The sequence below is a fragment of the Giraffa tippelskirchi genome, chromosome X (genome assembly GCF_054371585.1).
Source record: "Giraffa tippelskirchi isolate mGirTip1 chromosome X, T2T-mGirTip1v1.2.pri, whole genome shotgun sequence".
NCBI lineage: Eukaryota > Metazoa > Chordata > Mammalia > Artiodactyla > Giraffidae > Giraffa > Giraffa tippelskirchi.
The window spans coordinates 30,069,315-30,082,532 of record NC_137289.1 but is presented as its reverse complement, the minus strand read 5'-3'; the positions used below and the strand labels follow the sequence as shown (position 1 = coordinate 30,082,532).

The following is a 13,218-nucleotide window of genomic DNA, read 5'->3' as shown; positions in this document are numbered from 1 at the left end:
AAAAGGCATAAATACTTCAAATGTTTATCAACTGATGAATGAATAAATGTGATACATACATAAATGTAATACTATTCAACACCAAAAAGGACTAAAGTACTGATTACAGTATGGATGAACCTGGAAAGCATTTTGCTAAGTGAAATAAGCTAGACACAAAATGCCGCTTACTGTATGATTCAATTTATATAAACTATCCAGGTAAGCAAATCCCTAAAAACAGAAAGCAGATCAGTGGTTTCCAGAACTTTGAGACTGAGAACAATGGGAAATGACTGTTTAATGGGTTTAGGGGTTCTTCGGGGTAATGAAAACATTTTGCAACTAGAGAATTATGGTGATTGCACAATAGTATAAATGTACTAGATGTCATTAACTATAAATTTTATGTTATGTGTATTTTTACCATAATTTTTTAATAGCTTGATTCTATCTCACTTGTCCATTGAGGATGGGCAGCAGAGCTGTGTCATCATGGTTACTCTGAGACTCAGGCTGACAAAAACCTTATCTCAACATGTGCTTCTAGAATAATCGTAGCAGGGAAAAGTAAACATTGTTTTATCTCAAGGAAAACAACATAGAATTTGCAACCAGTGATAAAACTTGAAATTTTAGGAGAAAATTACAATTTAGGGAAATTCAATCTGCCATGCCAAAGCCTTTGACTGTATAGATCACAACAAACTGTGGAAAATTCTGAAAGAGATGGAAATACCAGACCACCTGACCTGCCTCTTGAGAAATCTGTATGCAGATCAGGAAGCGACAGTTAGAACTGGACATGGAACAACAGACTGGTTCCAAATAGGAAAAGGAGTACGTCAAGGCTGTATATTGTCATCCTGCTTATTTAACTTTTATGCAGAGTACATCATCTGAAATGCTGGGCTGGATGAAGCACAAGCTGGAATCAAGATGGCCGGGAGAAATATCAGTAACCTCAGATATGTAGATGACACCACCCTTATGGCAGAAAGTGAAGAACTAAAGAGCCTCTTGATGAATGTGAAAGAGGAGAGTGAAAAAGTTGGCTTAAAGCTCAACATTCAGAAAACAAAGACCATGGTATCCGGTCCCATTACTTCATGGCAAATAGATGAAGAAACAGTGGAAGCAGTGGCAGACTTTATTTTTGGGGGCTCCAGAATCACTGCAGATGGTGATTGCAGCCATGAAATAAAAAGATGCTTACTCCTTGGAAGAAAAGTTATGACCAACCTAGACAGCATATTAAAAAGCAGGGACATTACCAACAAAGGTCCATCTAGTCAAGGCTATGGTTTTTCCAGTAGTCATATACAGATGTGACAGTTGGACCATAAAGAAGGCTGATCACCAAAGAATTGATGCTTTCGAATTGTGGTGCTGGAGAAGACTCTTGAGAGTCCCTTGGACTGCAAGGAGATCCAACCAGTCCATCCTAAAGGAAATCAGTCCTGAATGTTCATTGGAAGGACTGATGTTGAAGCAGAAACTCCAATACTTTGGTCATCTGATGCGAAGAGCTGACTCATTTGGGAAAGTTTGAAGGTGGGAGGAGAAGGGGACGACAGAGGATGAGATAGTTGGATGTCATCAACAGACATGAGTTGAGTAAACTCTGGTAGTTGGTGATGGACAGGGAGGCCTGGTGTGCTGCAGTCCATGGAGTCACAGAGTCGGACATGACTGAGTGACTGAACTGAACTGATTATGAGCTTGGCATCTTCCCAATGTAAGTTTCATGGTAATTTTAACTAATTTTATCTTTCTGATGTTGTATAATGAAATGTGTCAACATTTGAAAGATCTACATAGCTCAATTCACCAATAATTTATAAATGATGGCATAACATCATGCCTGAGTAAATGACCTATTCTAAGTATAAAATAGGTTATCAGATTTTAACTTCAAAGACCTTGGGCACCTAGAAAAGTAAGTGAAAGTTGCTCAGTCGTGTCTGACTCTTTGCCACCCCATGGACTATATAGTCCATGGAATTCTCCTGGCCAGAATACTGGCTGCTGCTGCTGCAAAGTCGCTTCAGTTGTGTCCGACTCTATGTGACCCTATAGATGGCAGCCCACTAGGCTCCGCCATCCCTGGGATTTTTCCAGGCAAGAACACTGGAGTGGGTTGCCATTTCCTTCTCCAATGCATGAAAGTGAAAAGTGAAAGTGAAGTCGCTCAGTCCTGTCCGACTCTTCGCGACCCCATGGACTGTAGCCTACCAGGCTCCTCCGTCCATGGGATTTTCCAGGCAAGAGTACTGGAGTGGGTTGCCATTGCCTTCTCCACCAGAATCCTTGAGTGGGTACCTATTCCCATCTCCATGGGAACTTCCCAACCCAGGGATCAAACTCAGGTTTCCCACATTGCAGGCACATTCTTTACCAGCTGAGCCACCAAGGAAGCTGGGCACATAGAGATTAGGGACAAAAACCAGTGAACAGTGACTCAAAAGACTTCCACCACCTATTTCCAATATTGTGCTAGAAATCAGTTCTTTGGTGGAAAAGGAGCCTCTATCTGTAGCATGTTCCTATTTCTATTGTGTAAATATAACTACTATGGCCAATTTCAAGCTACCTGTGTGACATCACTGAAAATTGGGAAGAAGTACTAACAGTTGGCTCTTTTATGAGCAGAATCCATATTTCACTGTTACATTGGGACAGCCTTATAAACTATGACATATCTTTCAACTTTTCTGTCCTTTTTATTTCAGTAAAATCCTAGATCAGTGTTTAAAGCATGGTTAGCATCTAACCATGCTTTTAATCCTCGGACCACCAGCATCTAACTGGTAACTTTGTTAAAATGTAGAAGTCTGGGTGCTATTCCATACTTAGAATGTATTTTAGAATTCATACTTTTAACATCTTCCAGGTGTTTCTGATGTACGCTAAAGTTTGCCATTCACTGTCTCAGATGCCCAGTTCCATTTAATTTCTATGAAAGTATATAGAACTGTAAACTGAAACAGCAACAGCCTAAGATTCAATCCTCCCAAACAGTATACATATCAGTTACTACTATGTTTCCAAAATGTCTATCTGTATCAAAATTTAATGAAAACATTCAACTATCTATATTATGTCTGATTTAGACTTAGAATCAATCTCCCTGTATTAGTTTGCTAAGACTGGGTATCTGAAAGAACAGAAATTTATTTTCTGACAGTCCAAGATTGATATGTCATCTGTGTGGTTTAATCCTGAGGCCTCTCTTCTTGATTTGTAGATGGCTGTCTATTCTCTTTGTTTTCATATGGTCTCCCCTTTGTGCATGTGTATGTTATTTCCTCACAAGGAGATCAATTATATTGGATTAGGGCCCACCCAAATAACCTTATTTAACCTCCTCCTTGTCCCTCGTTCACTGCCGCGAAGCCCCGAGCCAGCGGGAGCCAGGCGCTCACCATGTCGGTCGCGCTCAGCAACAGGTTCCAAGGAGGGAAAGCCTTCGGTTTGCTCAAAGCCTGGCAGGAGAGGAGGCTGGCCGAGATCAACCGGGAGTTCCTCTGTGACCAGAAGTACAGTGATGAAGAGAACCTGCCGGAAAAGCTCGCAGCCTTTAAAGAGAAGTATATGGAGTTTGACCTGAACAATGAGGGCGAGATTGATCTGATGTCTTTGAAGAGGATGATGGAGAAGCTTGAAGTCCCCAAGACCCACCTGGAGATGAAGAAGATGATCTTGGAGGTGACGGGCGGGGTCAGTGACACCATCTCCTACCGAGACTTCATGAACATGATGCTGGGGAAACGGTCGGCTGTACTTAAGCTAGTCATGATGTTTGAAGGAAAAGCCAACGAGGGCAGCCCCAAGCCAGTCGGGCCCCATCCAGAGAGAGACATCGCCAGCCTGCCCTGAGGAACCCTGCCTGGACCTACCCCGCTCTCCCCACTCTCTTCCTCCCTCCTGATCTCACCCTTCATGACTCGTTGTGACCTCTTATTCATTTTGTTTGGTTGTTGTGTGTTTGTTTTTTTATCAGCAGAATCAGTGATCTCTTTGTATAGCACAAATGATCTGCCTTAAAGGAGCCCTGGGTTGGGGAGCCCAGATCGCCTCCCTCTCTTTTTCCCTGTGTCTCCCCTCCCTGTGTGGAGAAGGTAATGGCACCCCACTCCAGTACTCTTGCCTGGAAAATCTCATGGACAGAGGAGCCTGGTGGGCTGCAGCCCATGGGGTCACACAGAGTCAGACACGACTGAAGCGACTTAGCAGCAGCAGCAACCTTAATTACTTCTTTAACAGCACTGTCTCTAAATACAGTCACATTCTAAAGTACTAGGGGGTTAGAACTTCTCCTATAAATTGGTGGAGAAACACAGTTCATCTCATAAAATTCCTAAATAAGCTAAAAGTAAGAAACATATATAGGAATTTATACTGAGACATTAAATATGACACATAGATACAAGCCTTGGCATATTTAAGCATCTTAGCTTTAATACATCTGGCATCAACAAATGTTAGCATCCCTGTCACATTGAGCCATCAGCCTGCAGAATGTGTCTGGCATGAATCCAAACACAGAAACTTTTAGATTTCATGGAACAATTCATCTACTTATGAAGATGAAGACTAATTCATAAACATCTTGTGGAGAACTGAAAGCAAGATGATATTTATTTTTTAGCTGATAAACTTCTTTACATCATGACTTGGGGGAAAATCTGTCTTTGAAGCAGAATTCTTTCTGTTCTTTCTGTTCTTTCTCTTAGGATACTAACTATAATAAGTACAAGTTGTACTCTAAATTTATAAGAAATTTTCCAAGAAAGAGATGATGCTGAAAGCTTTTAATTTTTTTCACATACCTTTATAGTGTATTCTTCAATTATATATGGTTATTCTATTCAAGGATTGGGTGCAGGAGGAGAAGGGGACGACAGAGGATGAGATGGTTGGATGGCATCACCAACTCGATGGACATGGGTTTGGGTAGACTCCGGGAGTTGGTGATGGACAGAGAGGCCTGGCGTGCTGCAATTCATGGGGTCGCAAAGAGTCAGACACTACTGAGCAACTAAACTGAACTGATTCTATTCAAACCTTAGCATGTCCTGCTTGACTTCATAACATATATAAATTTCTGAATTATAATAATCACTTGAAAATATGATTCCAAATAATCTTCAAGTATGCTTTACCATTCATTTATATCCTCATTCAACATTAAACAAATATTTTAGGGGCAGCTGTCCTACATTTTGCATTTCCCTGGTGGCTCAGTGGTAAAGAATCTGCCTGCCAATGCAGGAGACGTGGGTTTGATCCCTAGGCTAGGAATATCCTCTGGAGAAGGAAATGGCTACCCACTCCAGTATTCTTCCCTGGGAAATCCCATGGACAGAGGAGCCTGGTGGGCTACAGTCCATGGAGCAGCAAAAGAGTGAGACACCATTTAGTGACTAAACAACAACAACAAATGTTACATTTTCATTCTAAGATCTACAGGGTACAGATGTGAATAAGTGATTATCTTGTCCTCATGAAGCTCACAGTTTAATGAGAGACCCAAATAATGAAACATGTGCTATGATAAACATAGGATCACAGTGTTATAGCGGAAGGGAAGAAAAATTCATTCACTTTGCCTGAAAGAATTGGGGAGAGTTTCACAGAGGGTATTATGATGTATCTACATCTTAAAGATGTATAAAAGGGGAGAAAATTCACTCCAATGAGGGCTAATGGTTGTAAAACTCTTTGTTACTAGGGAAAATGCAAATGATTTTGTAAGCTAATTGTGAATGATGGAACCCAACAATGTAGACTAGATTCACATCATTCAGAACTTTGTGTACTATCCTGAGGTGTTTAAATTTTATTCTAGCATCAAAGAAAGATTTTAGCTGTGATGTGACATGCTTAGGTTTGTGCTCTAGATCAGAAAACTGAGCCCCTGATTTTCCCCAACTCCAAATTTGTTTCTTACAGTCTTTCCCTATCTCAGTTAATGCCATCCTTCCAGATATACAAGGCTAGAATCCTTGAAGTTATATTTGTATCACTTTTAATCTCATGCCCCACCATCCTGTCAGGAAACCTTCTAAGTTTGATCTTAAAAGTATATCCATAAGCTAAACACTTCTTACTTTCTTTCACTGCTACCAAGTCACCATCATGTATTGCCTGGATTATTAAAATCACCTATTAATTTGTGCCCTGCTTCTACTTTCTCCCACTGTTTAACAACCAGATTTGTTCTCAGTATAGAAGCCAGAGCAACTGGGTTAAAATATTTAGATCATGTTACTCTTTTGCTCAAATTTAACCACTGACTTCTACAGGGGAGCAAATTTGCCACCTTGAAATGTATCTCTTTGGCATGATGATTAATTTATGCTGATAAATTTTAAGGCCCAAAAAACTCAGAAAGAACTTTCCCCACTAACTGCCTAAATGAATGTAGACAGAGGGCCTGTTCCAGGAAGTGTTATCACAATAGATGAACTATGATGAACATACTATGAACTAGGTGTGGTGGACAGGTTCCTAGCAAAGTCTGATGGTTAAAATTCCTCTCTCTGTCCCATTGTCTCTGCAGGCCCAGAAAACATTTGTTTACCAAACATTTGCAAACATTTTACCAAACATTTTCCTATCTCCATGTGAATTCTCTTCTTCCCCTCTGAAGTGCTAAATACCATCCCCAACATCCTCTTTTGTCTTTGGATCAAGATGGTATTTAAGGTGAGGGTTTCAGCCATTTGAAAGAACTTTTTCCTGGGTCTCTCCTATGTATCCATGCTATTAATCTTTTGTGTGATTTTCTCCTGTTAACCTGTCTTATGTCAATTCAATTCCTAGACCAGCTAGAAGAATCTAGAAGGGTAGAGGAAAATTTCTTGCTTCCTGAAACTTGCCATCTCACTTGTAGTAAAAGTCAAAGTCCTTTCAATGAACTGCAAATTTCTAAACAATCTGAATCTCTTTTAGTTTTTTTAACTTCACTGGTAACTCTCCCTTCCTCCCCTGTTTTTTCTTTCCCATATACATTGGCCTCCTTGCTGTTCCTAGAAAATGCCACACACATTCCCACCTCAGGGCCTTTGCAATCACTGTTTCTTCTCCCTGGAATGCTTGGCCCATTGAGTTTTCTCATTGAGCTTTCTCATTGAGTTGTCTCATGAGTCCTACCTGAGTTTTTCCATCACCTTCTTTGTTCAAAAATTACATCAGTAATATAAGCCCTAACTATCTATTTGAAATTTCACTCCATCCTTCAATACTATTTTTCTTTCTTCCATCTTGAATATTTCTTCCCATGGCACTTATCACCTTATGGCATACTGTAACATTTACTTATTCATATCATTTATTATTTGTGTATTCCCAGTAGAGTATGATCTCCATGAGGTCAAAGATTTCTTTGTTTACTTTTATCTTTGAATGTAATTCCTAAAATGGTGCCTAGAATAGGAAGAGCTTAATAAATATTTTTAGAAAGTTAAGTGAAATTCTAGAGAACATTGTAAATTAAGAAGAGTCAGTAAGAAAAAATTTTTGTAGTCCACAATGTTTGCCTTAATAACTATTTATTGTGCTAAACATCTACCATATATTTCACATTTTTCTAGTCTCTTTGAAGAGTAGGGATATTTGAGAAATCTCTGTATTAGATGAAATCTTAAATTAGTTTCTGCCAAACTGCATGACTGTTACTTGCTCTTTCTTCCTGTCAGGATGTCTTACTTCCTATCATTGCAGTCACCATTTTCAAATCTAATCACATTCAATTTAACTTCTAGTTTTATCACTTTTGTTTCTTTTCTGTATACTCACTTCTGTTGGCCAATTCCCATTTTGGATTATATATTTTTACCACATGTTACATGGGTTTATCATTGGGAGAAGGAGGTATAGCACAACCACACGTTTTGCTCTCTGTGCATGAAATGCATGACCAGATATATAGAGACAAATCAACAAAAAAACTTAGATATGGCATGATTAATAACTGATCATAATGTGCATCTTATTTACATACTGATCTGTGGAATGACTTTCACTTTGTGGAGTGAAGAGCTAGCAGTGAAGTTTATACTTTATGCAATTACTCATAGTTAATATAACATGGTAACAAATTTAAATTATGTCATTTGGAGCTGGTGGTATTTAAACAGTGAGTAACCAAAATGCAAGCATATGTGATCCTTGCAAAGCAAGAGCTCTCCTTGTGTGTATATGTATTTGCATATACATGTGTATGTGACTATATATCTGTATTGTGTATTCCATAAGAGTACTATAGACGTATATGTGAAATATCATACAATTTTAATTGTTTTAAAGTTTATAAAAAGATCATTGTGTTGTATTAAATTCTGTGAAATTTTTTTTCTTTTTACTTATGTCATATAACTGTATGAAATACATGAATCTGTTTACAAGTTCTCTTTCCTAGTCTACTTTCTTCATCTATACCAAATATAACGCATTTTTTTCAGGATTTTATATATCTAAATATTTTTATTCCAAACTTTCCAATTACATTATTAAAATTCCTATATTCCTTTATGAAGCAAATGTTGAGTCTGTGCTATGGGCCAATCAGTTTTTTTCTAAGCATTGAGAATGTATCAGTTAATATATAAGCAAACTATTTTTATGGAGCTTACAAATATCACACATTCTTAATCACAATAGTTTCATATTAAGTTCTGATATCTAATAAGGCTAGTGTCCTTTCCTTGTTTCCTTAACTCATTATTCTTACTTAGACGTTTTAGACTTATTGAATTCTAAGGATGGACAGGGAAGCCTGGCGTGCTGCAGTCCATGGGTCGCAAAGAGTCGGACATAAATGAGTGACTGAACTGAAGGAACAAATATGGCTTATTTGACTTTGATGCAGAGTACATCATGTGAAATGCCTGCCTGGATGAATCACAAGCTGGAATCAAGATTGCTGGGAGAAATATGAACAGCCTCAGATATGCAGATGATACTACTTTAATGGCCGGAAGGGAAGTGAAACTAAAGAGCCTCTTGATGAAGGTGAAAGAGATGGGTGAAAAAGCTGACTTAAAACTCAACATGCAAAAAACAAAGATCATAGCATCAAGTCCCATCACTTCATGGCAAATAGGGAAAAAAATGGAAACAGTGGCAGATTTTATTTTCTTGGGCTCCAAAATCACTGTGGATGGTGACTGCAGCCATGAAATTAAGACACTCTCTCATTGGAAGAAAAACTGTGACAAACTTAGAGAGCATATTAAAAAGCAGAGATATCACTTTGCTGATAAAGGTCTGTCCATATAATCAAAGCTATGGTTTTTCCAGTAGTCATGTACGGATGTGAGTGTTGGACCATAAAGAAAGCTGAGCACCAAAGAACTGATGTGAAGAGCCAACTCATTGGTAAAGACTCTGATTCTGGGATAGACCGAGGGCAAGAGGAAAAGATAGTGACAGAGGATGAGATGGTTGGATGATATCACTGACTCAATGAACATATGTTTGAGCAAACCTGGGAGATACTGAAGGTCAGGGAAGCCATGCAGTGCTGCAGTCCATGGAGTCACACAGAGTCAAACACGACTTAGCAACTGAACAACAAGAAGGAACAAATCCTGTTGGTATTTTCATTCAAATGAACTGAATATTTAGTTCAGTTGTAGGGAAATATGATGTTTACTATGGTGGTGGTAGTTTAGTGATTAAGTTGTGTCTAACTCTTGCAACCCCATGGTCCAGTCTATGGGATTTCCCAGGCAAGAATACTGAGCAGGTTGCTATTTCCTTCTCCAGGGGATCTTCCCCACCCAGGGATGGAACCTGTAATTCCTGAATTGCAGGCGGTCTCCTGCATGGCAAGCAGATTCTTTAACGCTAAGACAGCAGGTAAGCCCATGATTACTATACTAATGCTTTTTCTATGCAAGCATAGTATATCTTTCTACTAACATTTGGATTGCTAAATCTATTCTTAAGACTGACTATTTAATAATGTTTCCTTTAGAAATCATAAACACTCTCTTGGATTTTTTCCAGGTACTCTACATTCTGTGGCATTATTATAAAAGGTATTTTATTATTAATTACATTTTCTATGTGTTTTTTAAAATAAATTTGAGTAATGTATATATTACAATAAAATTCCCATATTTTTCATATATATTATCAAATAGTTATTCATAATAAATCTTTGATTCCTTAAATAGGATTATTTGTAGTAAAATGTTTTGTTGTTAATATCATCTAACTACAATATCTCAATTATTTGGGGCAAATATTGCCACCATTTTCTGTATTTAAGTATTATTTTGGTTTGAGATATATTATAGATTGCAAAATTAAATAGCACATGGAAATTAACCGAAAAAAAAATTATAGTATTATGTCTTTGTGCTCTGTTTGCTTAGTCTTTAAATGTCTTCCTAAATGTGGTATCCTCCTACTAACATTAAATAATATACATTTAGGACATCTACATTGTATTTAGCACAAGGTTATCTAATAGTAGTGGATACATTCATTTTTTAAAAATCTTATTGAGGGGGGTGGTCCTAGGATGGCGGAGGAATAGGACAGGGAGACCACTTTCTCCACCACAAATTCATCGAAAGAACATTTGAATGCTGAGAAAATTCCACGAAACAACTTCTGAACGCTGGCAGAGGACATCAGGCACCCAGAAATGCAGCCCATTGTCTTCAAAAGGAGGTAGGACAAAATATAAAAGATAAAAATAGAGACAAAAGAGCAGGGACAGAGATCCGTCCCAGGAAGGGAGTCTTAAAAGAGGAGACGTTTCCAAACACCAGGAAACATTCTTACCGGCAGGTCTGTGGGGAGTTTTGGAATCTCAGAGGGCAACATAACTGGGAGGAAAAGTAAATAAATAAACCCCACAGATTACGTACCAAATGGCAACTCCCAATGCTCCCAGCCGCCACCAGCAAGCGGGGGCTGGACAGGGATGTGCAGGCTGCATTGCTTAGGGTAAGGACTGGGCCCAAATGCCCTGAGGGCAATCTGAGGGAACTAAGGTGAGATAGCAACCAAAACTGTGGGATAGCCAGAGAGAGAGAGGGAAAAAAAAGAGAGAGAGAGAGAGAGAACTATCCCGTGAAAAGCCCTAACCTAAGAAACTGCCAGACCTGCTCACAGAACAAAGGACTGAGCAAATACCAGAGGAGAGCTAGATGGCTGCAGACCGGCCCATCCCCCACTGGAGACAGGCAGACGGGAGGGCAGCCAGAGCCGGAAAGGGGCAAACTCAGCCCCAGAGAGGCATCCTCTACCAAACTGCAAGCAGGCTCTGTTGCTAACCAAGACTTCTTGGGATTCTGGACGGTTTACATCCATCAGGAGGGTCACAGTCAGAGATCGTCTCCCCAGAACAGACACACGACACACCTGAGAGGGGCACGCCCGCAGCCACCCAGAAAACCTAGCGTCTGAGGCGGGGGAGGTGGTAAGATGCACCCCGCACTTGGGGGAGACTGCGCTCACCAAACACCTGGTTGCCTGAGCTGCTCAGACCTGGGAAGGGCACAAAATGCGGGCTCAACTGAATCTGTGCCTTTGCAGAGTACCCGAGAACCTGAACCTGAGTGGCTTAGACCTGGGACGTGCACGCACCCAGGGCCGGCTCCCTACAGAGCAACCTGAAGCCTGAGCAGTGTAGACTGGGAAAGCACACACAATGTGAGCGGGGGCAAGCCCAAAGCAACTGAAACACTGCAAGCACTCCCCACATGCGCCAGTGATATTTGTTTGCAGTGTTCCTCCCTCCCCACATAACTGAACAAGTGAGCCTAAATAAGTGATCACTTTTGCCCCCTTGTGTCAGGGCAGAAATTAGACACTGAAGAGATCAGCAAACAGAAGAAGCTAAAATAAACAGAGGGAACTGCTTTGGAAGTAACAGGTGCAAAAGATTAAAACACTGTAGTTAGCACCAACTACATTGGAAGGGGCCTATATATCTTGAGAAGTGTAAGCCAGATCAAGGAAATATCTGAAACTGAACTGACCTCACATTGTCCTCAATAGCTCCAGAGAAATTCCTAGATATATTTTTACTATTATCATTTTTAAAATTTTTAATTTTTTTATAATTTTTAAGTCCTCTATTACTCCTTTAATTTTCATTTTTATACCCTACTATTACCTTGCAAAAAAAAGACTCTATTTTTAAAGCAAACTTCATATAAATATTTAATAATTTTTGTGACTTTTTGTTTTTTTTAAATATTGTATTTTTGAGAGTCTAACCTCTACTCTAGATTTTTAATGTTTGTTTTTTGGTATTTGTTATCAAATTTTGTACCTTTAAGAACACAATCCTCACTACCCATTTTTACTTGGGAGTGTGATTACTGGCTTGATTGCTCTCTCCCCCTTTTGACTTTCCTTTTTCTCCACCAGGTCGCCTTTATCACCTCCCTCCCCCTTCTCGTCTCTACCCAACTCTGTGAATCTCTTTGTGTGTTCTGGGCTGTGGAGAGCACTTAGGGAACTGATTACTTGTTGTAGCTTTCTCTCTCCTTTTGATTTCTCTCTCCTTTCCTCCTCCTGGTCACCTCTGTCTCCTTCCTCCCTCTACTCTTCTCTGTGCAACTCCGTGAACATCTCTGAAGGGTCCAGACTGTGGAGAGCACATAGGGAATTGATTACTGGCTAGATTGCTCTCTCCCCTTTTGATTCCTCCTCTTCTCCTCCTAGTCACCTCTATCTCCCTCCTCTCTTCTCCATGTAACTGTGAACCTCTCCAGGTGTCCCTCACTGTTGAGAAACTTTTCATCATTAATCTAGATGTTTTATCATCAGTGCTGTATAGATGGAGAAGTCTTGAAGCTACTGTAAGAATAAGACGGAAAACCAGAGGCAGGAGGCTTAAGTCCAAAATGTGAGAACACCAGAGAACTCCTGACTCCAGGGAATATTAATTGATAAAAGCTCATCCAAAAGCCTCCAAACCTACATGGAAGCCAAGCAATACCCAATAGCCAACAAGTTCCACAGCAAGACATACCATGCAAATTCTCCAGCAACACAGGAACATAGCCCTGAGCTTCAAAATACAGGCTGCCCAAAGTCACAACAAACCCAAAGACATCTCAAAACTCACTACTGGACACTTCATTGCACTCCAGAGAGAAGAAATTCAGCTCCACCCACCAGAACACCGATGCAAGCTTCCCTAACCAAGAAACCTTGACAAGCCACTCATCCAACCCCACCCACAGGGAGGAACCTCCACAATAA

At 39.8% G+C, this 13,218-nt stretch overlaps 1 pseudogene; it reads left to right on the top strand.

Annotated features, from left to right (window-relative positions):
• The first annotated feature begins 3,385 nt into the window (after window positions 1–3,385).
• LOC145537227 (allograft inflammatory factor 1-like pseudogene) lies at window positions 3,386–3,876 on the top strand (annotated as a pseudogene).
• The last annotated feature ends 9,342 nt before the right edge of the window (window positions 3,877–13,218 follow it).